At 57.2% G+C, this 19,898-nt stretch overlaps 23 non-coding genes and 2 pseudogenes across 23 annotated transcripts; all 25 read right to left on the bottom strand.

The window, feature by feature from the left end:
* Positions 1 to 395: 395 nt before the first annotated feature.
* On the bottom strand, positions 396 to 514 carry LOC140406096 (5S ribosomal RNA). Its single transcript, XR_011939030.1, has one exon. It is a non-coding gene; the product is annotated as a 5S ribosomal RNA (ribosomal RNA).
* Positions 515 to 1,204: 690 nt separating this feature from the next.
* LOC140405932 (5S ribosomal RNA) lies at positions 1,205 to 1,323 on the bottom strand. Its single transcript, XR_011938890.1, has one exon. It is a non-coding gene; the product is annotated as a 5S ribosomal RNA (ribosomal RNA).
* Positions 1,324 to 2,017: 694 nt separating this feature from the next.
* On the bottom strand, positions 2,018 to 2,126 carry LOC140406065 (5S ribosomal RNA; annotated as a pseudogene).
* A 690-nt stretch (positions 2,127 to 2,816) lies between these two features.
* LOC140405933 (5S ribosomal RNA) lies at positions 2,817 to 2,935 on the bottom strand. Its single transcript, XR_011938891.1, has one exon. It is a non-coding gene; the product is annotated as a 5S ribosomal RNA (ribosomal RNA).
* A 694-nt stretch (positions 2,936 to 3,629) lies between these two features.
* On the bottom strand, positions 3,630 to 3,748 carry LOC140406097 (5S ribosomal RNA). Its single transcript, XR_011939031.1, has one exon. It is a non-coding gene; the product is annotated as a 5S ribosomal RNA (ribosomal RNA).
* Positions 3,749 to 4,438: 690 nt separating this feature from the next.
* Positions 4,439 to 4,557, bottom strand: LOC140406020 (5S ribosomal RNA). The gene has a single exon (XR_011938975.1). It is a non-coding gene; the product is annotated as a 5S ribosomal RNA (ribosomal RNA).
* Positions 4,558 to 5,251: 694 nt separating this feature from the next.
* Positions 5,252 to 5,370, bottom strand: LOC140406006 (5S ribosomal RNA). Its single transcript, XR_011938962.1, has one exon. It is a non-coding gene; the product is annotated as a 5S ribosomal RNA (ribosomal RNA).
* Positions 5,371 to 5,809: 439 nt separating this feature from the next.
* On the bottom strand, positions 5,810 to 5,928 carry LOC140406098 (5S ribosomal RNA). Its single transcript, XR_011939032.1, has one exon. It is a non-coding gene; the product is annotated as a 5S ribosomal RNA (ribosomal RNA).
* Positions 5,929 to 6,622: 694 nt separating this feature from the next.
* Positions 6,623 to 6,741, bottom strand: LOC140406100 (5S ribosomal RNA). Its single transcript, XR_011939034.1, has one exon. It is a non-coding gene; the product is annotated as a 5S ribosomal RNA (ribosomal RNA).
* Positions 6,742 to 7,431: 690 nt separating this feature from the next.
* On the bottom strand, positions 7,432 to 7,550 carry LOC140405934 (5S ribosomal RNA). The gene has a single exon (XR_011938892.1). It is a non-coding gene; the product is annotated as a 5S ribosomal RNA (ribosomal RNA).
* A 694-nt stretch (positions 7,551 to 8,244) lies between these two features.
* Positions 8,245 to 8,353, bottom strand: LOC140406067 (5S ribosomal RNA; annotated as a pseudogene).
* A 690-nt stretch (positions 8,354 to 9,043) lies between these two features.
* LOC140405936 (5S ribosomal RNA) lies at positions 9,044 to 9,162 on the bottom strand. The gene has a single exon (XR_011938894.1). It is a non-coding gene; the product is annotated as a 5S ribosomal RNA (ribosomal RNA).
* Positions 9,163 to 9,856: 694 nt separating this feature from the next.
* LOC140406101 (5S ribosomal RNA) lies at positions 9,857 to 9,975 on the bottom strand. Its single transcript, XR_011939035.1, has one exon. It is a non-coding gene; the product is annotated as a 5S ribosomal RNA (ribosomal RNA).
* Positions 9,976 to 10,665: 690 nt separating this feature from the next.
* Positions 10,666 to 10,784, bottom strand: LOC140406021 (5S ribosomal RNA). Its single transcript, XR_011938976.1, has one exon. It is a non-coding gene; the product is annotated as a 5S ribosomal RNA (ribosomal RNA).
* Positions 10,785 to 11,478: 694 nt separating this feature from the next.
* On the bottom strand, positions 11,479 to 11,597 carry LOC140406102 (5S ribosomal RNA). Its single transcript, XR_011939036.1, has one exon. It is a non-coding gene; the product is annotated as a 5S ribosomal RNA (ribosomal RNA).
* Positions 11,598 to 12,287: 690 nt separating this feature from the next.
* Positions 12,288 to 12,406, bottom strand: LOC140405967 (5S ribosomal RNA). Its single transcript, XR_011938924.1, has one exon. It is a non-coding gene; the product is annotated as a 5S ribosomal RNA (ribosomal RNA).
* A 694-nt stretch (positions 12,407 to 13,100) lies between these two features.
* Positions 13,101 to 13,219, bottom strand: LOC140406009 (5S ribosomal RNA). The gene has a single exon (XR_011938964.1). It is a non-coding gene; the product is annotated as a 5S ribosomal RNA (ribosomal RNA).
* A 690-nt stretch (positions 13,220 to 13,909) lies between these two features.
* LOC140405897 (5S ribosomal RNA) lies at positions 13,910 to 14,028 on the bottom strand. Its single transcript, XR_011938856.1, has one exon. It is a non-coding gene; the product is annotated as a 5S ribosomal RNA (ribosomal RNA).
* Positions 14,029 to 14,722: 694 nt separating this feature from the next.
* On the bottom strand, positions 14,723 to 14,841 carry LOC140406104 (5S ribosomal RNA). Its single transcript, XR_011939037.1, has one exon. It is a non-coding gene; the product is annotated as a 5S ribosomal RNA (ribosomal RNA).
* A 690-nt stretch (positions 14,842 to 15,531) lies between these two features.
* LOC140405919 (5S ribosomal RNA) lies at positions 15,532 to 15,650 on the bottom strand. The gene has a single exon (XR_011938878.1). It is a non-coding gene; the product is annotated as a 5S ribosomal RNA (ribosomal RNA).
* A 694-nt stretch (positions 15,651 to 16,344) lies between these two features.
* Positions 16,345 to 16,463, bottom strand: LOC140405939 (5S ribosomal RNA). The gene has a single exon (XR_011938897.1). It is a non-coding gene; the product is annotated as a 5S ribosomal RNA (ribosomal RNA).
* Positions 16,464 to 17,157: 694 nt separating this feature from the next.
* On the bottom strand, positions 17,158 to 17,276 carry LOC140406011 (5S ribosomal RNA). The gene has a single exon (XR_011938966.1). It is a non-coding gene; the product is annotated as a 5S ribosomal RNA (ribosomal RNA).
* A 690-nt stretch (positions 17,277 to 17,966) lies between these two features.
* Positions 17,967 to 18,085, bottom strand: LOC140406105 (5S ribosomal RNA). The gene has a single exon (XR_011939038.1). It is a non-coding gene; the product is annotated as a 5S ribosomal RNA (ribosomal RNA).
* Positions 18,086 to 18,779: 694 nt separating this feature from the next.
* LOC140405803 (5S ribosomal RNA) lies at positions 18,780 to 18,898 on the bottom strand. Its single transcript, XR_011938766.1, has one exon. It is a non-coding gene; the product is annotated as a 5S ribosomal RNA (ribosomal RNA).
* Positions 18,899 to 19,588: 690 nt separating this feature from the next.
* On the bottom strand, positions 19,589 to 19,707 carry LOC140405989 (5S ribosomal RNA). The gene has a single exon (XR_011938945.1). It is a non-coding gene; the product is annotated as a 5S ribosomal RNA (ribosomal RNA).
* Between the last annotated feature and the right edge of the window lie 191 nt (positions 19,708 to 19,898).

Genomic DNA, 19,898 nt, shown 5'->3' on the forward strand with positions numbered 1-19,898 from the left:
CGCACTTCTCTCAGCACAGCCAGCACAAGGGTCAGGCAGGCAATGCAAGCCAGCTCTCTCTTCCTTCGCTTTCCACACCAGCCCCAATGCCACAACTTGCATTCATGCGGCGCCTTCAGGCTAGGAGAGAGAACGTCCTGCCGACACACTGGCTTGCGGCCACACGGGCCAGCTGGCGTGCCCATCAAAGTGCAGCACGCCAAGGCACACAACCGTGCTGCGTTGCAAAGGCCCGGCAAAGCTGCAGCAGCTGAATGGCCCGACCAAGCCGCCTGCCTGAGTTGAGCCCGCAGGCAAGTGTTGGGAGGAATGGCGAGGACGCAGAGAGCAGCAAAAGGTTGGCCTGCCTCTGGTGTGGAGAGTGCTTGGCGTGAGCAGTCACTGCTGGCCGCAAAAGCCTACTGCACCTGGTATTCCCAGGCGGTCTCCCATCCAAGTACTAACCAGGCCTGAGTCTGCTTAGCTTCCGAGATCAGACGAGATCGGGCGTTTTCAGACTAGTATGGCCGTAGGCATATGCAGCACCGTCTTCTCGCCTATTCAAGCTGGCCACCCTAGCACCCTCGCCACTTCTTCTTTCCGGTTGTTTTCAATTTTTTCTCTCTCTTTTTCTACTTCTACTTCTACTTCTCCTCCTCTTTCTCTCCTTCTCCTGCTAATTCTAGCCTATATGCCTGATACTCGCTCCCCTTCATGCCGTCCCCACCTAGCTCTCTTTTTTCTTCTCCACCTCCCCAAGGAAAACTGCAAGCCCCGCCCACCTCACACCAGCCTGCCGCCTGCACGCTGCTGCCTTTCCACATTGCAACGCTGCGCACTTCTCTCAGCACAGCCAGCACAAGGGTCAGGCAGGCAATGCAAGCCAGCTCTCTCTTCCTTCGCTTTCCACACCAGCCCCAATGCCACAACTTGCATTCATGCGGCGCCTTCAGGCTAGGAGAACGTCCTGCCGACACACTGGCTTGCGGCCACACGGGCCAGCTGGCGGGCCCATCAAAGTGCAGCACGCCAAGGCACCCAACCGTGCTGCGTTGCAAAGGCCCGGCAAAGCTGCAGCAGCTGAATGGCCCGACCAAGCCGCCTGCCTGAGTTGAGCCCGCAGGCAAGTGTTGGGAGGAATGGCGAGGACGCAGAGAGCAGCAAAAGGTTGGCCTGCCTCTGGTGTGGAGAGTGCTTGGCGTGAGCAGTCACTGCTGGCCGCAAAAGACTACTGCACCTGGTATTCCCAGGCGGTCTCCCATCCAAGTACTAACCAGGCCTGAGTCTGCTTAGCTTCCGAGATCAGACGAGATCGGGCGTTTTCAGACTAGTATGGCCGTAGGCATCTGCAGCACCGTCTTCTCGCCTATTCAAGCTGGCCACCCTAGCACCCTCGCCACTTCTTCTTTCCGGTTGTTTTCAATTTTTTCTCTCTCTTTTTCTACTTCTACTTCTACTTCTCCTCCTCTTTCTCTCCTTCTCCTGCTAATTCTAGCCTATATGCCTGATACTCGCTCCCCTTCATGCCATCCCCACCGAGCTCTCTTTTTTCTTCTCCACCTCCTCAAGGAAAACTGCAAGCCCCGCCTACCTCACACCAGCCTGCCGCCTGCACGCTGCTGCCTTTCCACATTGCAACGCTGCGCACTTCTCTCAGCACAGCCAGCACAAGGGTCAGGCAGGCAATGCAAGCCAGCTCTCTCTTCCTTCGCTTTCCACACCAGCCCCAATGCCACAACTTGCATTCATGCGGCGCCTTCAGGCTAGGAGAGAGAACGTCCTGCCGACACACTGGCTTGCGGCCACACGGGCCAGCTGGCGTGCCCATCAAAGTGCAGCACGCCAAGGCACACAACCGTGCTGCGTTGCAAAGGCCCGGCAAAGCTGCAGCAGCTGAATGGCCCGACCAAGCCGCCTGCCTGAGTTGAGCCCGCAGGCAAGTGTTGGGAGGAATGGCGAGGACGCAGAGAGCAGCAAAAGGTTGGCCTGCCTCTGGTGTGGAGAGTGCTTGGCGTGAGCAGTCACTGCTGGCCGCAAAAGCCTACTGCACCTGGTATTCCCAGGCGGTCTCCCATCCAAGTACTAACCAGGCCTGAGTCTGCTTAGCTTCCGAGATCAGGCGTTTTCAGACTAGTATGGCCGTAGGCATCTGCAGCACCGTCTTCTCGCCTATTCAAGCTGGCCACCCTAGCACCCTCGCCACTTCTTCTTTCCGGTTGTTTTCAATTTTTTCTCTCTCTTTTTCTACTTCTACTTCTACTTCTCCTCCTCTTTCTCTCCTTCTCCTGCTAATTCTAGCCTATATGCCTGATACTCGCTCCCCTTCATGCCGTCCCCACCTAGCTCTCTTTTTTCTTCTCCACCTCCCCAAGGAAAACTGCAAGCCCCGCCCACCTCACACCAGCCTGCCGCCTGCACGCTGCTGCCTTTCCACATTGCAACGCTGCGCACTTCTCTCAGCACAGCCAGCACAAGGGTCAGGCAGGCAATGCAAGCCAGCTCTCTCTTCCTTCGCTTTCCACACCAGCCCCAATGCCACAACTTGCATTCATGCGGCGCCTTCAGGCTAGGAGAACGTCCTGCCGACACACTGGCTTGCGGCCACACGGGCCAGCTGGCGGGCCCATCAAAGTGCAGCACGCCAAGGCACCCAACCGTGCTGCGTTGCAAAGGCCCGGCAAAGCTGCAGCAGCTGAATGGCCCGACCAAGCCGCCTGCCTGAGTTGAGCCCGCAGGCAAGTGTTGGGAGGAATGGCGAGGACGCAGAGAGCAGCAAAAGGTTGGCCTGCCTCTGGTGTGGAGAGTGCTTGGCGTGAGCAGTCACTGCTGGCCGCAAAAGACTACTGCACCTGGTATTCCCAGGCGGTCTCCCATCCAAGTACTAACCAGGCCTGAGTCTGCTTAGCTTCCGAGATCAGACGAGATCGGGCGTTTTCAGACTAGTATGGCCGTAGGCATCTGCAGCACCGTCTTCTCGCCTATTCAAGCTGGCCACCCTAGCACCCTCGCCACTTCTTCTTTCCGGTTGTTTTCAATTTTTTCTCTCTCTTTTTCTACTTCTACTTCTACTTCTCCTCCTCTTTCTCTCCTTCTCCTGCTAATTCTAGCCTATATGCCTGATACTCGCTCCCCTTCATGCCATCCCCACCGAGCTCTCTTTTTTCTTCTCCACCTCCTCAAGGAAAACTGCAAGCCCCGCCTACCTCACACCAGCCTGCCGCCTGCACGCTGCTGCCTTTCCACATTGCAACGCTGCGCACTTCTCTCAGCACAGCCAGCACAAGGGTCAGGCAGGCAATGCAAGCCAGCTCTCTCTTCCTTCGCTTTCCACACCAGCCCCAATGCCACAACTTGCATTCATGCGGCGCCTTCAGGCTAGGAGAGAGAACGTCCTGCCGACACACTGGCTTGCGGCCACACGGGCCAGCTGGCGTGCCCATCAAAGTGCAGCACGCCAAGGCACACAACCGTGCTGCGTTGCAAAGGCCCGGCAAAGCTGCAGCAGCTGAATGGCCCGACCAAGCCGCCTGCCTGAGTTGAGCCCGCAGGCAAGTGTTGGGAGGAATGGCGAGGACGCAGAGAGCAGCAAAAGGTTGGCCTGCCTCTGGTGTGGAGAGTGCTTGGCGTGAGCAGTCACTGCTGGCCGCAAAAGCCTACTGCACCTGGTATTCCCAGGCGGTCTCCCATCCAAGTACTAACCAGGCCTGAGTCTGCTTAGCTTCCGAGATCAGACGAGATCGGGCGTTTTCAGACTAGTATGGCCGTAGGCATCTGCAGCACCGTCTTCTCGCCTATTCAAGCTGGCCACCCTAGCACCCTCGCCACTTCTTCTTTCCGGTTGTTTTCAATTTTTTCTCTCTCTTTTTCTACTTCTACTTCTACTTCTCCTCCTCTTTCTCTCCTTCTCCTGCTAATTCTAGCCTATATGCCTGATACTCGCTCCCCTTCATGCCGTCCCCACCTAGCTCTCTTTTTTCTTCTCCACCTCCCCAAGGAAAACTGCAAGCCCCGCCCACCTCACACCAGCCTGCCGCCTGCACGCTGCTGCCTTTCCACATTGCAACGCTGCGCACTTCTCTCAGCACAGCCAGCACAAGGGTCAGGCAGGCAATGCAAGCCAGCTCTCTCTTCCTTCGCTTTCCACACCAGCCCCAATGCCACAACTTGCATTCATGCGGCGCCTTCAGGCTAGGAGAACGTCCTGCCGACACACTGGCTTGCGGCCACACGGGCCAGCTGGCGGGCCCATCAAAGTGCAGCACGCCAAGGCACCCAACCGTGCTGCGTTGCAAAGGCCCGGCAAAGCTGCAGCAGCTGAATGGCCCGACCAAGCCGCCTGCCTGAGTTGAGCCCGCAGGCAAGTGTTGGGAGGAATGGCGAGGACGCAGAGAGCAGCAAAAGGTTGGCCTGCCTCTGGTGTGGAGAGTGCTTGGCGTGAGCAGTCACTGCTGGCCGCAAAAGCCTACTGCACCTGGTATTCCAAGGCGGTCTCCCATCCAAGTACTAACCAGGCCTGAGTCTGCTTAGCTTCCGAGATCAGACGAGATTGGGCGTTTTCAGACTAGTATGGCCGTAGGCATCTGCAGCACCGTCTTCTCGCCTATTCAAGCTGGCCACCCTAGCACCCTCGCCACTTCTTCTTTCCGGTTGTTTTCAATTTTTTCTCTCTCTTTTTCTACTTCTACTTCTACTTCTCCTCCTCTTTCTCTCCTTCTCCTGCTAATTCTAGCCTATATGCCTGATACTCGCTCCCCTTCATGCCATCCCCACCGAGCTCTCTTTTTTCTTCTCCACCTCCTCAAGGAAAACTGCAAGCCCCGCCTACCTCACACCAGCCTGCCGCCTGCACGCTGCTGCCTTTCCACATTGCAACGCTGCGCACTTCTCTCAGCACAGCCAGCACAAGGGTCAGGCAGGCAATGCAAGCCAGCTCTCTCTTCCTTCACTTTCCACACCAGCCCCAATGCCACAACTTGCATTCATGCGGCGCCTTCAGGCTAGGAGAGAGAACGTCCTGCCGACACACTGGCTTGCGGCCACACGGGCCAGCTGGCGTGCCCATCAAAGTGCAGCACGCCAAGGCACACAACCGTGCTGCGTTGCAAAGGCCCGGCAAAGCTGCAGCAGCTGAATGGCCCGACCAAGCCGCCTGCCTGAGTTGAGCCCGCAGGCAAGTGTTGGGAGGAATGGCGAGGACGCAGAGAGCAGCAAAAGGTTGGCCTGCCTCTGGTGTGGAGAGTGCTTGGCGTGAGCAGTCACTGCTGGCCGCAAAAGCCTACTGCACCTGGTATTGCCAGGCGGTCTCCCATCCAAGTACTAACCAGGCCTGAGTCTGCTTAGCTTCCGAGATCAGACGAGATCGGGCGTTTTCAGACTAGTATGGCCGTAGGCATCCTGCCGCCTGCACGCTGCTGCCTTTCCACATTGCAACGCTGCGCACTTCTCTCAGCACAGCCAGCACAAGGGTCAGGCAGGCAATGCAAGCCAGCTCTCTCTTCCTTCGCTTTCCACACCAGCCCCAATGCCACAACTTGCATTCATGCGGCGCCTTCAGGCTAGGAGAGAGAACGTCCTGCCGACACACTGGCTTGCGGCCACACGGGCCAGCTGGCGTGCCCATCAAAGTGCAGCACGCCAAGGCACACAACCGTGCTGCGTTGCAAAGGCCCGGCAAAGCTGCAGCAGCTGAATGGCCCGACCAAGCCGCCTGCCTGAGTTGAGCCCGCAGGCAAGTGTTGGGAGGAATGGCGAGGACGCAGAGAGCAGCAAAAGGTTGGCCTGCCTCTGGTGTGGAGAGTGCTTGGCGTGAGCAGTCTCTGCTGGCCGCAAAAGCCTACTGCACCTGGTATTCCCAGGCGGTCTCCCATCCAAGTACTAACCAGGCCTGAGTCTGCTTAGCTTCCGAGATCAGACGAGATCGGGCGTTTTCAGACTAGTATGGCCGTAGGCATCTGCAGCACCGTCTTCTCGCCTATTCAAGCTGGCCACCCTAGCACCCTCGCCACTTCTTCTTTCCGGTTGTTTTCAATTTTTTCTCTCTCTTTTTCTACTTCTACTTCTACTTCTCCTCCTCTTTCTCTCCTTCTCCTGCTAATTCTAGCCTATATGCCTGATACTCGCTCCCCTTCATGCCATCCCCACCGAGCTCTCTTTTTTCTTCTCCACCTCCTCAAGGAAAACTGCAAGCCCCGCCTACCTCACACCAGCCTGCCGCCTGCACGCTGCTGCCTTTCCACATTGCAACGCTGCGCACTTCTCTCAGCACAGCCAGCACAAGGGTCAGGCAGGCAATGCAAGCCAGCTCTCTCTTCCTTCGCTTTCCACACCAGCCCCAATGCCACAACTTGCATTCATGCGGCGCCTTCAGGCTAGGAGAGAGAACGTCCTGCCGACACACTGGCTTGCGGCCACACGGGCCAGCTGGCGTGCCCATCAAAGTGCAGCACGCCAAGGCACACAACCGTGCTGCGTTGCAAAGGCCCGGCAAAGCTGCAGCAGCTGAATGGCCCGACCAAGCCGCCTGCCTGAGTTGAGCCCGCAGGCAAGTGTTGGGAGGAATGGCGAGGACGCAGAGAGCAGCAAAAGGTTGGCCTGCCTCTGGTGTGGAGAGTGCTTGGCGTGAGCAGTCACTGCTGGCCGCAAAAGCCTACTGCACCTGGTATTCCCAGGCGGTCTCCCATCCAAGTACTAACCAGGCCTGAGTCTGCTTAGCTTCCGAGATCAGACGAGATCGGGCGTTTTCAGACTAGTATGGCCGTAGGCATATGCAGCACCGTCTTCTCGCCTATTCAAGCTGGCCACCCTAGCACCCTCGCCACTTCTTCTTTCCGGTTGTTTTCAATTTTTTCTCTCTCTTTTTCTACTTCTACTTCTACTTCTCCTCCTCTTTCTCTCCTTCTCCTGCTAATTCTAGCCTATATGCCTGATACTCGCTCCCCTTCATGCCGTCCCCACCTAGCTCTCTTTTTTCTTCTCCACCTCCCCAAGGAAAACTGCAAGCCCCGCCCACCTCACACCAGCCTGCCGCCTGCACGCTGCTGCCTTTCCACATTGCAACGCTGCGCACTTCTCTCAGCACAGCCAGCACAAGGGTCAGGCAGGCAATGCAAGCCAGCTCTCTCTTCCTTCGCTTTCCACACCAGCCCCAATGCCACAACTTGCATTCATGCGGCGCCTTCAGGCTAGGAGAACGTCCTGCCGACACACTGGCTTGCGGCCACACGGGCCAGCTGGCGGGCCCATCAAAGTGCAGCACGCCAAGGCACCCAACCGTGCTGCGTTGCAAAGGCCCGGCAAAGCTGCAGCAGCTGAATGGCCCGACCAAGCCGCCTGCCTGAGTTGAGCCCGCAGGCAAGTGTTGGGAGGAATGGCGAGGACGCAGAGAGCAGCAAAAGGTTGGCCTGCCTCTGGTGTGGAGAGTGCTTGGCGTGAGCAGTCACTGCTGGCCGCAAAAGACTACTGCACCTGGTATTCCCAGGCGGTCTCCCATCCAAGTACTAACCAGGCCTGAGTCTGCTTAGCTTCCGAGATCAGACGAGATCGGGCGTTTTCAGACTAGTATGGCCGTAGGCATCTGCAGCACCGTCTTCTCGCCTATTCAAGCTGGCCACCCTAGCACCCTCGCCACTTCTTCTTTCCGGTTGTTTTCAATTTTTTCTCTCTCTTTTTCTACTTCTACTTCTACTTCTCCTCCTCTTTCTCTCCTTCTCCTGCTAATTCTAGCCTATATGCCTGATACTCGCTCCCCTTCATGCCATCCCCACCGAGCTCTCTTTTTTCTTCTCCACCTCCTCAAGGAAAACTGCAAGCCCCGCCTACCTCACACCAGCCTGCCGCCTGCACGCTGCTGCCTTTCCACATTGCAACGCTGCGCACTTCTCTCAGCACAGCCAGCACAAGGGTCAGGCAGGCAATGCAAGCCAGCTCTCTCTTCCTTCGCTTTCCACACCAGCCCCAATGCCACAACTTGCATTCATGCGGCGCCTTCAGGCTAGGAGAGAGAACGTCCTGCCGACACACTGGCTTGCGGCCACACGGGCCAGCTGGCGTGCCCATCAAAGTGCAGCACGCCAAGGCACACAACCGTGCTGCGTTGCAAAGGCCCGGCAAAGCTGCAGCAGCTGAATGGCCCGACCAAGCCGCCTGCCTGAGTTGAGCCCGCAGGCAAGTGTTGGGAGGAATGGCGAGGACGCAGAGAGCAGCAAAAGGTTGGCCTGCCTCTGGTGTGGAGAGTGCTTGGCGTGAGCAGTCACTGCTGGCCGCAAAAGCCTACTGCACCTGGTATTCCCAGGCGGTCTCCCATCCAAGTACTAACCAGGCCTGAGTCTGCTTAGCTTCCGAGATCAGGCGTTTTCAGACTAGTATGGCCGTAGGCATCTGCAGCACCGTCTTCTCGCCTATTCAAGCTGGCCACCCTAGCACCCTCGCCACTTCTTCTTTCCGGTTGTTTTCAATTTTTTCTCTCTCTTTTTCTACTTCTACTTCTACTTCTCCTCCTCTTTCTCTCCTTCTCCTGCTAATTCTAGCCTATATGCCTGATACTCGCTCCCCTTCATGCCGTCCCCACCTAGCTCTCTTTTTTCTTCTCCACCTCCCCAAGGAAAACTGCAAGCCCCGCCCACCTCACACCAGCCTGCCGCCTGCACGCTGCTGCCTTTCCACATTGCAACGCTGCGCACTTCTCTCAGCACAGCCAGCACAAGGGTCAGGCAGGCAATGCAAGCCAGCTCTCTCTTCCTTCGCTTTCCACACCAGCCCCAATGCCACAACTTGCATTCATGCGGCGCCTTCAGGCTAGGAGAACGTCCTGCCGACACACTGGCTTGCGGCCACACGGGCCAGCTGGCGGGCCCATCAAAGTGCAGCACGCCAAGGCACCCAACCGTGCTGCGTTGCAAAGGCCCGGCAAAGCTGCAGCAGCTGAATGGCCCGACCAAGCCGCCTGCCTGAGTTGAGCCCGCAGGCAAGTGTTGGGAGGAATGGCGAGGACGCAGAGAGCAGCAAAAGGTTGGCCTGCCTCTGGTGTGGAGAGTGCTTGGCGTGAGCAGTCACTGCTGGCCGCAAAAGACTACTGCACCTGGTATTCCCAGGCGGTCTCCCATCCAAGTACTAACCAGGCCTGAGTCTGCTTAGCTTCCGAGATCAGACGAGATCGGGCGTTTTCAGACTAGTATGGCCGTAGGCATCTGCAGCACCGTCTTCTCGCCTATTCAAGCTGGCCACCCTAGCACCCTCGCCACTTCTTCTTTCCGGTTGTTTTCAATTTTTTCTCTCTCTTTTTCTACTTCTACTTCTACTTCTCCTCCTCTTTCTCTCCTTCTCCTGCTAATTCTAGCCTATATGCCTGATACTCGCTCCCCTTCATGCCATCCCCACCGAGCTCTCTTTTTTCTTCTCCACCTCCTCAAGGAAAACTGCAAGCCCCGCCTACCTCACACCAGCCTGCCGCCTGCACGCTGCTGCCTTTCCACATTGCAACGCTGCGCACTTCTCTCAGCACAGCCAGCACAAGGGTCAGGCAGGCAATGCAAGCCAGCTCTCTCTTCCTTCGCTTTCCACACCAGCCCCAATGCCACAACTTGCATTCATGCGGCGCCTTCAGGCTAGGAGAGAGAACGTCCTGCCGACACACTGGCTTGCGGCCACACGGGCCAGCTGGCGTGCCCATCAAAGTGCAGCACGCCAAGGCACACAACCGTGCTGCGTTGCAAAGGCCCGGCAAAGCTGCAGCAGCTGAATGGCCCGACCAAGCCGCCTGCCTGAGTTGAGCCCGCAGGCAAGTGTTGGGAGGAATGGCGAGGACGCAGAGAGCAGCAAAAGGTTGGCCTGCCTCTGGTGTGGAGAGTGCTTGGCGTGAGCAGTCACTGCTGGCCGCAAAAGCCTACTGCACCTGGTATTCCCAGGCGGTCTCCCATCCAAGTACTAACCAGGCCTGAGTCTGCTTAGCTTCCGAGATCAGACGAGATCGGGCGTTTTCAGACTAGTATGGCCGTAGGCATCTGCAGCACCGTCTTCTCGCCTATTCAAGCTGGCCACCCTAGCACCCTCGCCACTTCTTCTTTCCGGTTGTTTTCAATTTTTTCTCTCTCTTTTTCTACTTCTACTTCTACTTCTCCTCCTCTTTCTCTCCTTCTCCTGCTAATTCTAGCCTATATGCCTGATACTCGCTCCCCTTCATGCCGTCCCCACCTAGCTCTCTTTTTTCTTCTCCACCTCCCCAAGGAAAACTGCAAGCCCCGCCCACCTCACACCAGCCTGCCGCCTGCACGCTGCTGCCTTTCCACATTGCAACGCTGCGCACTTCTCTCAGCACAGCCAGCACAAGGGTCAGGCAGGCAATGCAAGCCAGCTCTCTCTTCCTTCGCTTTCCACACCAGCCCCAATGCCACAACTTGCATTCATGCGGCGCCTTCAGGCTAGGAGAACGTCCTGCCGACACACTGGCTTGCGGCCACACGGGCCAGCTGGCGGGCCCATCAAAGTGCAGCACGCCAAGGCACCCAACCGTGCTGCGTTGCAAAGGCCCGGCAAAGCTGCAGCAGCTGAATGGCCCGACCAAGCCGCCTGCCTGAGTTGAGCCCGCAGGCAAGTGTTGGGAGGAATGGCGAGGACGCAGAGAGCAGCAAAAGGTTGGCCTGCCTCTGGTGTGGAGAGTGCTTGGCGTGAGCAGTCACTGCTGGCCGCAAAAGCCTACTGCACCTGGTATTCCAAGGCGGTCTCCCATCCAAGTACTAACCAGGCCTGAGTCTGCTTAGCTTCCGAGATCAGACGAGATTGGGCGTTTTCAGACTAGTATGGCCGTAGGCATCTGCAGCACCGTCTTCTCGCCTATTCAAGCTGGCCACCCTAGCACCCTCGCCACTTCTTCTTTCCGGTTGTTTTCAATTTTTTCTCTCTCTTTTTCTACTTCTACTTCTACTTCTCCTCCTCTTTCTCTCCTTCTCCTGCTAATTCTAGCCTATATGCCTGATACTCGCTCCCCTTCATGCCATCCCCACCGAGCTCTCTTTTTTCTTCTCCACCTCCTCAAGGAAAACTGCAAGCCCCGCCTACCTCACACCAGCCTGCCGCCTGCACGCTGCTGCCTTTCCACATTGCAACGCTGCGCACTTCTCTCAGCACAGCCAGCACAAGGGTCAGGCAGGCAATGCAAGCCAGCTCTCTCTTCCTCCGCTTTCCACACCAGCCCCAATGCCACAACTTGCGTTCATGCGGCGCCTTCAGGCTAGGAGAGAGAACGTCCTGCCGACACACTGGCTTGCGGCCACACGGGCCAGCTGGCGTGCCCATCAAAGTGCAGCACGCCAAGGCACACAACCGTGCTGCGTTGCAAAGGCCCGGCAAAGCTGCAGCAGCTGAATGGCCCGACCAAGCCGCCTGCCTGAGTTGAGCCCGCAGGCAAGTGTTGGGAGGAATGGCGAGGACGCAGAGAGCAGCAAAAGGTTGGCCTGCCTCTGGTGTGGAGAGTGCTTGGCGTGAGCAGTCACTGCTGGCCGCAAAAGCCTACTGCACCTGGTATTCCCAGGCGGTCTCCCATCCAAGTACTAACCAGGCCTGAGTCTGCTTAGCTTCCGAGATCAGACGAGATCGGGCGTTTTCAGACTAGTATGGCCGTAGGCATCTGCAGCACCGTCTTCTCGCCTATTCAAGCTGGCCACCCTAGCACCCTCGCCACTTCTTCTTTCCGGTTGTTTTCAATTTTTTCTCTCTCTTTTTCTACTTCTACTTCTACTTCTCCTCCTCTTTCTCTCCTTCTCCTGCTAATTCTAGCCTATATGCCTGATACTCGCTCCCCTTCATGCCGTCCCCACCTAGCTCTCTTTTTTCTTCTCCACCTCCCCAAGGAAAACTGCAAGCCCCGCCCACCTCACACCAGCCTGCCGCCTGCACGCTGCTGCCTTTCCACATTGCAACGCTGCGCACTTCTCTCAGCACAGCCAGCACAAGGGTCAGGCAGGCAATGCAAGCCAGCTCTCTCTTCCTTCGCTTTCCACACCAGCCCCAATGCCACAACTTGCATTCATGCGGCGCCTTCAGGCTAGGAGAACGTCCTGCCGACACACTGGCTTGCGGCCACACGGGCCAGCTGGCGGGCCCATCAAAGTGCAGCACGCCAAGGCACCCAACCGTGCTGCGTTGCAAAGGCCCGGCAAAGCTGCAGCAGCTGAATGGCCCGACCAAGCCGCCTGCCTGAGTTGAGCCCGCAGGCAAGTGTTGGGAGGAATGGCGAGGACGCAGAGAGCAGCAAAAGGTTGGCCTGCCTCTGGTGTGGAGAGTGCTTGGCGTGAGCAGTCACTGCTGGCCGCAAAAGCCTACTGCACCTGGTATTCCCAGGCGGTCTCCCATCCAAGTACTAACCAGGCCTGAGTCTGCTTAGTTTCCGAGATCAGACGAGATCGGGCGTTTTCAGACTAGTATGGCCGTAGGCATCTGCAGCACCGTCTTCTCGCCTATTCAAGCTGGCCACCCTAGCACCCTCGCCACTTCTTCTTTCCGGTTGTTTTCAATTTTTTCTCTCTCTTTTTCTACTTCTACTTCTACTTCTCCTCCTCTTTCTCTCCTTCTCCTGCTAATTCTAGCCTATATGCCTGATACTCGCTCCCCTTCATGCCATCCCCACCGAGCTCTCTTTTTTCTTCTCCACCTCCTCAAGGAAAACTGCAAGCCCCGCCTACCTCACACCAGCCTGCCGCCTGCACGCTGCTGCCTTTCCACATTGCAACGCTGCGCACTTCTCTCAGCACAGCCAGCACAAGGGTCAGGCAGGCAATGCAAGCCAGCTCTCTCTTCCTTCGCTTTCCACACCAGCCCCAATGCCACAACTTGCATTCATGCGGCGCCTTCAGGCTAGGAGAGAGAACGTCCTGCCGACACACTGGCTTGCGGCCACACGGGCCAGCTGGCGTGCCCATCAAAGTGCAGCACGCCAAGGCACACAACCGTGCTGCGTTGCAAAGGCCCGGCAAAGCTGCAGCAGCTGAATGGCCCGACCAAGCCGCCTGCCTGAGTTGAGCCCGCAGGCAAGTGTTGGGAGGAATGGCGAGGACGCAGAGAGCAGCAAAAGGTTGGCCTGCCTCTGGTGTGGAGAGTGCTTGGCGTGAGCAGTCACTGCTGGCCGCAAAAGCCTACTGCACCTGGTATTCCCAGGCGGTCTCCCATCCAAGTACTAACCAGGCCTGAGTCTGCTTAGCTTCCGAGATCAAACGAGATCAGGCGTTTTCAGACTAGTATGGCCGTAGTCATCTGCAGCACCGTCTTCTCGCCTATTCAAGCTGGCCACCCTAGCACCCTCGCCACTTCTTTTTTCCGGTTGTTTTCAATTTTTTCTCTCTCTTTTTCTACTTCTACTTCTACTTCTCCTCCTCTTTCTCTCCTTCTCCTGCTAATTCTAGCCTATATGCCTGATACTCGCTCCCCTTCATGCCGTCCCCACCTAGCTCTCTTTTTTCTTCTCCACCTCCCCAAGGAAAACTGCAAGCCCCGCCCACCTCACACCAGCCTGCCGCCTGCACGCTGCTGCCTTTCCACATTGCAACGCTGCGCACTTCTCTCAGCACAGCCAGCACAAGGGTCAGGCAGGCAATGCAAGCCAGCTCTCTCTTCCTTCGCTTTCCACACCAGCCCCAATGCCACAACTTGCATTCATGCGGCGCCTTCAGGCTAGGAGAACGTCCTGCCGACACACTGGCTTGCGGCCACACGGGCCAGCTGGCGGGCCCATCAAAGTGCAGCACGCCAAGGCACCCAACCGTGCTGCGTTGCAAAGGCCCGGCAAAGCTGCAGCAGCTGAATGGCCCGACCAAGCCGCCTGCCTGAGTTGAGCCCGCAGGCAAGTGTTGGGAGGAATGGCGAGGACGCAGAGAGCAGCAAAAGGTTGGCCTGCCTCTGGTGTGGAGAGTGCTTGGCGTGAGCAGTCTCTGCTGGCCGCAAAAGCCTACTGCACCTGGTATTCCCAGGCGGTCTCCCATCCAAGTACTAACCAGGCCTGAGTCTGCTTAGCTTCCGAGATCAGATGAGATCGGGCGTTTTCAGACTAGTATGGCCGTAGACATCTGCAGCACCGTCTTCTCGCCTATTCAAGTTGGCCACCCTAGCACCCTCGCCACTTCTTCTTTCCGGTTGTTTTCAATTTTTTCTCTCTCTTTTTCTACTTCTACTTCTACTTCTCCTCCTCTTTCTCTCCTTCTCCTGCTAATTCTAGCCTATATGCCTGATACTCGCTCCCCTTCATGCCACCCCCACCGAGCTCTCTTTTTTCTTCTCCACCTCCTCAAGGAAAACTGCAAGCCCCGCCTACCTCACACCAGCCTGCCGCCTGCACGCTGCTGCCTTTCCACATTGCAACGCTGCGCACTTCTCTCAGCACAGCCAGCACAAGGGTCAGGCAGGCAATGCAAGCCAGCTCTCTCTTCCTTCGCTTTCCACACCAGCCCCAATGCCACAACTTGCATTCATGCGGCGCCTTCAGGCTAGGAGAGAGAACGTCCTGCCGACACACTGGCTTGCGGCCACACGGGCCAGCTGGCGTGCCCATCAAAGTGCAGCACGCCAAGGCACACAACCGTGCTGCGTTGCAAAGGCCCGGCAAAGCTGCAGCAGCTGAATGGCCCGACCAAGCCGCCTGCCTGAGTTGAGCCCGCAGGCAAGTGTTGGGAGGAATGGCGAGGACGCAGAGAGCAGCAAAAGGTTGGCCTGCCTCTGGTGTGGAGAGTGCTTGGCGTGAGCAGTCACTGCTGGCCGCAAAAGCCTACTGCACCTGGTATTCCCAGGCGGTCTCCCATCCAAGTACTAACCAGGCCTGAGTCTGCTTAGCTTCCGAGATCAGACGAGATCGGGCGTTTTCAGACTAGTATGGCCGTAGGCATCCGCAGCACCGTCTTCTCGCCTATTCAAGCTGGCCACCCTAGCACCCTCGCCACTTCTTCTTTCCGGTTGTTTTCAATTTTTTCTCTCTCTTTTTCTACTTCTACTTCTACTTCTCCTCCTCTTTCTCTCCTTCTCCTGCTAATTCTAGCCTATATGCCTGATACTCGCTCCCCTTCATGCCGTCCCCACCTAGCTCTCTTTTTTCTTCTCCACCTCCCCAAGGAAAACTGCAAGCCCCGCCCACCTCACACCAGCCTGCCGCCTGCACGCTGCTGCCTTTCCACATTGCAACGCTGCGCACTTCTCTCAGCACAGCCAGCACAAGGGTCAGGCAGGCAATGCAAGCCACCTCTCTCTTCCTTCGCTTTCCACACCAGCCCCAATGCCACAACTTGCATTCATGCGGCGCCTTCAGGCTAGGAGAACGCCCTGCCGACACACTGGCTTGCGGCCACACGGGCCAGCTGGCGGGCCCATCAAAGTGCAGCACGCCAAGGCACCCAACCGTGCTGCGTTGCAAAGGCCCGGCAAAGCTGCAGCAGCTGAATGGCCCGACCAAGCCGCCTGCCTGAGTTGAGCCCGCAGGCAAGTGTTGGGAGGAATGGCGAGGACGCAGAGAGCAGCAAAAGTTTGGCCTGCCTCTGGTGTGGAGAGTGCTTGGCGTGAGCAGTCTCTGCTGGCCGCAAAAGCCTACTGCACCTGGTATTCCCAGGCGGTCTCCCATCCAAGTACTAACCAGGCCTGAGTCTGCTTAGCTTCCGAGATCAGACGAGATCGGGCGTTTTCAGACTAGTATGGCCGCAGGCATCTGCAGCACCGTCTTCTCGCCTATTCAAGTTGGCCACCCTAGCACCCTCGCCACTTCTTCTTTCCGGTTGTTTTCAATTTTTTCTCTCTCTTTTTCTACTTCTACTTCTACTTCTCCTCCTCTTTCTCTCCTTCTCCTGCTAATTCTAGCCTATATGCCTGATACTCGCTCCCCTTCATGCCGTCCTCACCTAGCTCTCTTTTTTCTTCTCCACCTCCCCAAGGAAAACTGCAAGCCCCGCCCACCTCACACCAGCCTGCCGCCTGCACGCTGCTGCCTTTCCACATTGCAACGCTGCGCACTTCTCTCAGCACAGCCAGCACAAGGGTCAGGCAGGCAATGCAAGCCAGCTCTCTCTTCCTTCGCTTTCCACACCAGCCCCAATGCCACAACTTGCATTCATGCGGCGCCTTCAGGCTAGGAGAGAGAACGTCCTGCCGACACACTGGCTTGCGGCCACACGGGCCAGCTGGCGTGCCCATCAAAGTGCAGCACGCCAAGGCACACAACCGTGCTGCGTTGCAAAGGCCCGGCAAAGCTGCAGCAGCTGAATGGCCCGACCAAGCCGCCTGCCTGAGTTGAGCCCGCAGGCAAGTGTTGGGAGGAATGGCGAGGACGCAGAGAGCAGCAAAAGGTTGGCCTGCCTCTGGTGTGGAGAGTGCTTGGCGTGAGCAGTCTCTGCTGGCCGCAAAAGCCTACTGCACCTGGTATTCCCAGGCGGTCTCCCATCCAAGTACTAACCAGGCCTGAGTCTGCTTAGCTTCCGAGATCAGACGAGATCAGGCGTTTTCAGACTAGTATGGCCGTAGGCATCTGCAGCACCGTCTTCTCGCCTATTCAAGCTGGCCACCCTAGCACCCTCGCCACTTCTTCTTTCCGGTTGTTTTCAATTTTTTCTCTCTCTTTTTCTACTTCTACTTCTACTTCTCCTCCTCTTTCTCTCCTTCTCCTGCTAATTCTAGCCTATATGCCTGATACTCGCTCCCCTTCATGCCATCCCCACCGAGCTCTCTTTTTTCTTCTCCACCTCCTCAAGGAAAACTGCAAGCCCCGCCTACCTCACACCAGCCTGCCGCCTGCACGCTGCTGCCTTTCCACATTGCAACGCTGCGCACTTCTCTCAGCACAGCCAGCACAAGGGTCAGGCAGGCAATGCAAGCCAGCTCTCTCTTCCTTCGCTTTCCACACCAGCCCCAATGCCACAACTTGCATTCATGCGGCGCCTTCAGGCTAGGAGAGAGAACGTCCTGCCGACACACTGGCTTGCGGCCACACGGGCCAGCTGGCGTGCCCATCAAAGTGCAGCACGCCAAGGCACACAACCGTGCTGCGTTGCAAAGGCCCGGCAAAGCTGCAGCAGCTGAATGGCCCGACCAAGCCGCCTGCCTGAGTTGAGCCCGCAGGCAAGTGTTGGGAGGAATGGCGAGGACGCAGAGAGCAGCAAAAGGTTGGCCTGCCTCTGGTGTGGAGAGTGCTTGGCGTGAGCAGTCACTGCTGGCCGCAAAAGCCTACTGCACCTGGTATTCCCAGGCGGTCTCCCATCCAAGTACTAACCAGGACTGAGTCTGCTTAGCTTCCGAAATCAGACGAGATCGGGCGTTTTCAGACTAGTATGGCCGTAGGCATCTGCAGCACCGTCTTCTCGCCTATTCAAGCTGGCCACCCTAGCACCCTCGCCACTTCTTCTTTCCGGTTGTTTTCAATTTTTTCTCTCTCTTTTTCTACTTCTACTTCTACTTCTCCTCCTCTTTCTCTCCTTCTCCTGCTAATTCTAGCCTATATGCCTGATACTCGCTCCCCTTCATGCCACCCCCACCGAGCTCTCTTTTTTCTTCTCCACCTCCTCAAGGAAAACTGCAAGCCCCGCCTACCTCACACCAGCCTGCCGCCTGCACGCTGCTGCCTTTCCACATTGCAACGCTGCGCACTTCTCTCAGCACAGCCAGCACAAGGGTCAGGCAGGCAATGCAAGCCAGCTCTCTCTTCCTTCGCTTTCCACACCAGCCCCAATGCCACAACTTGCATTCATGCGGCGCCTTCAGGCTAGGAGAACGTCCTGCCGACACACTGGCTTGCGGCCACACGGGCCAGCTGGCGGGCCCATCAAAGTGCAGCACGCCAAGGCACCCAACCGTGCTGCGTTGCAAAGGCCCGGCAAAGCTGCAGCAGCTGAATGGCCCGACCAAGCCGCCTGCCTGAGTTGAGCCCGCAGGCAAGTGTTGGGAGGAATGGCGAGGACGCAGAGAGCAGCAAAAGGTTGGCCTGCCTCTGGTGTGGAGAGTGCTTGGCGTGAGCAGTCACTGCTGGCCGCAAAAGCCTACTGCACCTGGTATTCCCAGGCGGTCTCCCATCCAAGTACTAACCAGGCCTGAGTCTGCTTAGCTTCCGAGATCAGACGAGATCGGGCGTTTTCAGACTAGTATGGCCGTAGGCATCTGCAGCACCGTCTTCTCGCCTATTCAAGCTGGCCACCCTAGCACCCTCGCCACTTCTTCTTTCCGGTTGTTTTCAATTTTTTCTCTCTCTTTTTCTACTTCTACTTCTACTTCTCCTCCTCTTTCTCTCCTTCTCCTGCTAATTCTAGCCTATATGCCTGATACTCGCTCCCCTTCATGCCATCCCCACCGAGCTCTCTTTTTTCTTCTCCACCTCCTCAAGGAAAACTGCAAGCCCCGCCTACCTCACACCAGCCTGCCGCCTGCACGCTGCTGCCTTTCCACATTGCAACGCTGCGCACTTCTCTCAGCACAGCCAGCACAAGGGTCAGGCAGGCAATGCAAGCCAGCTCTCTCTTCCTTCGCTTTCCACACCAGCCCCAATGCCACAACTTGCATTCATGCGGCGCCTTCAGGCTAGGAATGAGAACGTCCTGCCGACACACTGGCTTGCGGCCACACGGGCCAGCTGGCGTGCCCATCAAAGTGCAGCACGCCAAGGCACACAACCGTGCTGCGTTGCAAAGGCCCGGCAAAGCTGCAGCAGCTGAATGGCCCGACCAAGCCGCCTGCCTGAGTTGAGCCCGCAGGCAAGTGTTGGGAGGAATGGCGAGGACGCAGAGAGCAGCAAAAGGTTGGCCTGCCTCTGGTGTGGAGAGTGCTTGGCGTGAGCAGTCACTGCTGGCCGCAAAAGCCTACTGCACCTGGTATTCCCAGGCGGTCTCCCATCCAAGTACTAACCAGGCCTGAGTCTGCTTAGCTTCCGAGATCAGACGAGATCGGGCGTTTTCAGACTAGTATGGCCGTAGGCATCTGCAGCACCGTCTTCTCGCCTATTCAAGCTGGCCACCCTAGCACCCTCGCCACTTCTTCTTTCCGGTTGTTTTCAATTTTTTCTCTCTCTTTTTCTACTTCTACTTCTACTTCTCCTCCTCTTTCTCTCCTTCTCCTGCTAATTCTAGCCTATATGCCTGATACTCGCTCCCCTTCATGCCGTCCCCACCTAGCTCTCTTTTTTCTTCTCCACCTCCCCAAGGAAAACTGCAAGCCCCGCCCACCTCACACCAGCCTGCCGCCTGCACGCTGCTGCCTTTCCACATTGCAACGCTGCGCACTTCTCTCAGCACAGCCAGCACAAGGGTCAGGCAGGCAATGCAAGCCAGCTCTCTCTTCCTTCGCTTTCCACACCAGCCCCAATGCCACAACTTGCATTCATGCGGCGCCTTCAGGCTAGGAGAACGTCCTGCCGACACACTGGCTTGCGGCCACACGGGCCAGCTGGCGGGCCCATCAAAGTGCAGCACGCCAAGGCACCCAACCGTGCTGCGTTGCAAAGGCCCGGCAAAGCTGCAGCAGCTGAATGGCCCGACCAAGCCGCCTGCCTGAGTTGAGCCCGCAGGCAAGTGTTGGGAGGAATGGCGAGGACGCAGAGAGCAGCAAAAGGTTGGCCTGCCTCTGGTGTGGAGAGTGCTTGGCGTGAGCAGTCACTGCTGGCCGCAAAAGCCTACTGCACCTGGTATTCCAAGGCGGTCTCCCATCCAAGTACTAACCAGGCCTGAGTCTGCTTAGCTTCCGAGATCAGACGAGATCGGGCGTTCTCAGACTAGTATGGCCGTAGGCATCTGCAGCACCGTCTTCTCGCCTATTCAAGCTGGCCACCCTAGCACCCTCGCCACTTCTTCTTTCCGGTTGTTTTCAATTTTTTCTCTCTCTTTTTCTACTTCTACTTCTACTTCTCCTCCTCTTTCTCTCCTTCTCCTGCTAATTCTAGCCTATATGCCTGATACTCGCTCCCCTTCATGCCATCCCCA

This window comes from Scyliorhinus torazame, unplaced genomic scaffold (genome assembly GCF_047496885.1).
Source record: "Scyliorhinus torazame isolate Kashiwa2021f unplaced genomic scaffold, sScyTor2.1 scaffold_246, whole genome shotgun sequence".
Classification (NCBI taxonomy): Eukaryota; Metazoa; Chordata; class Chondrichthyes; order Carcharhiniformes; family Scyliorhinidae; genus Scyliorhinus; species Scyliorhinus torazame.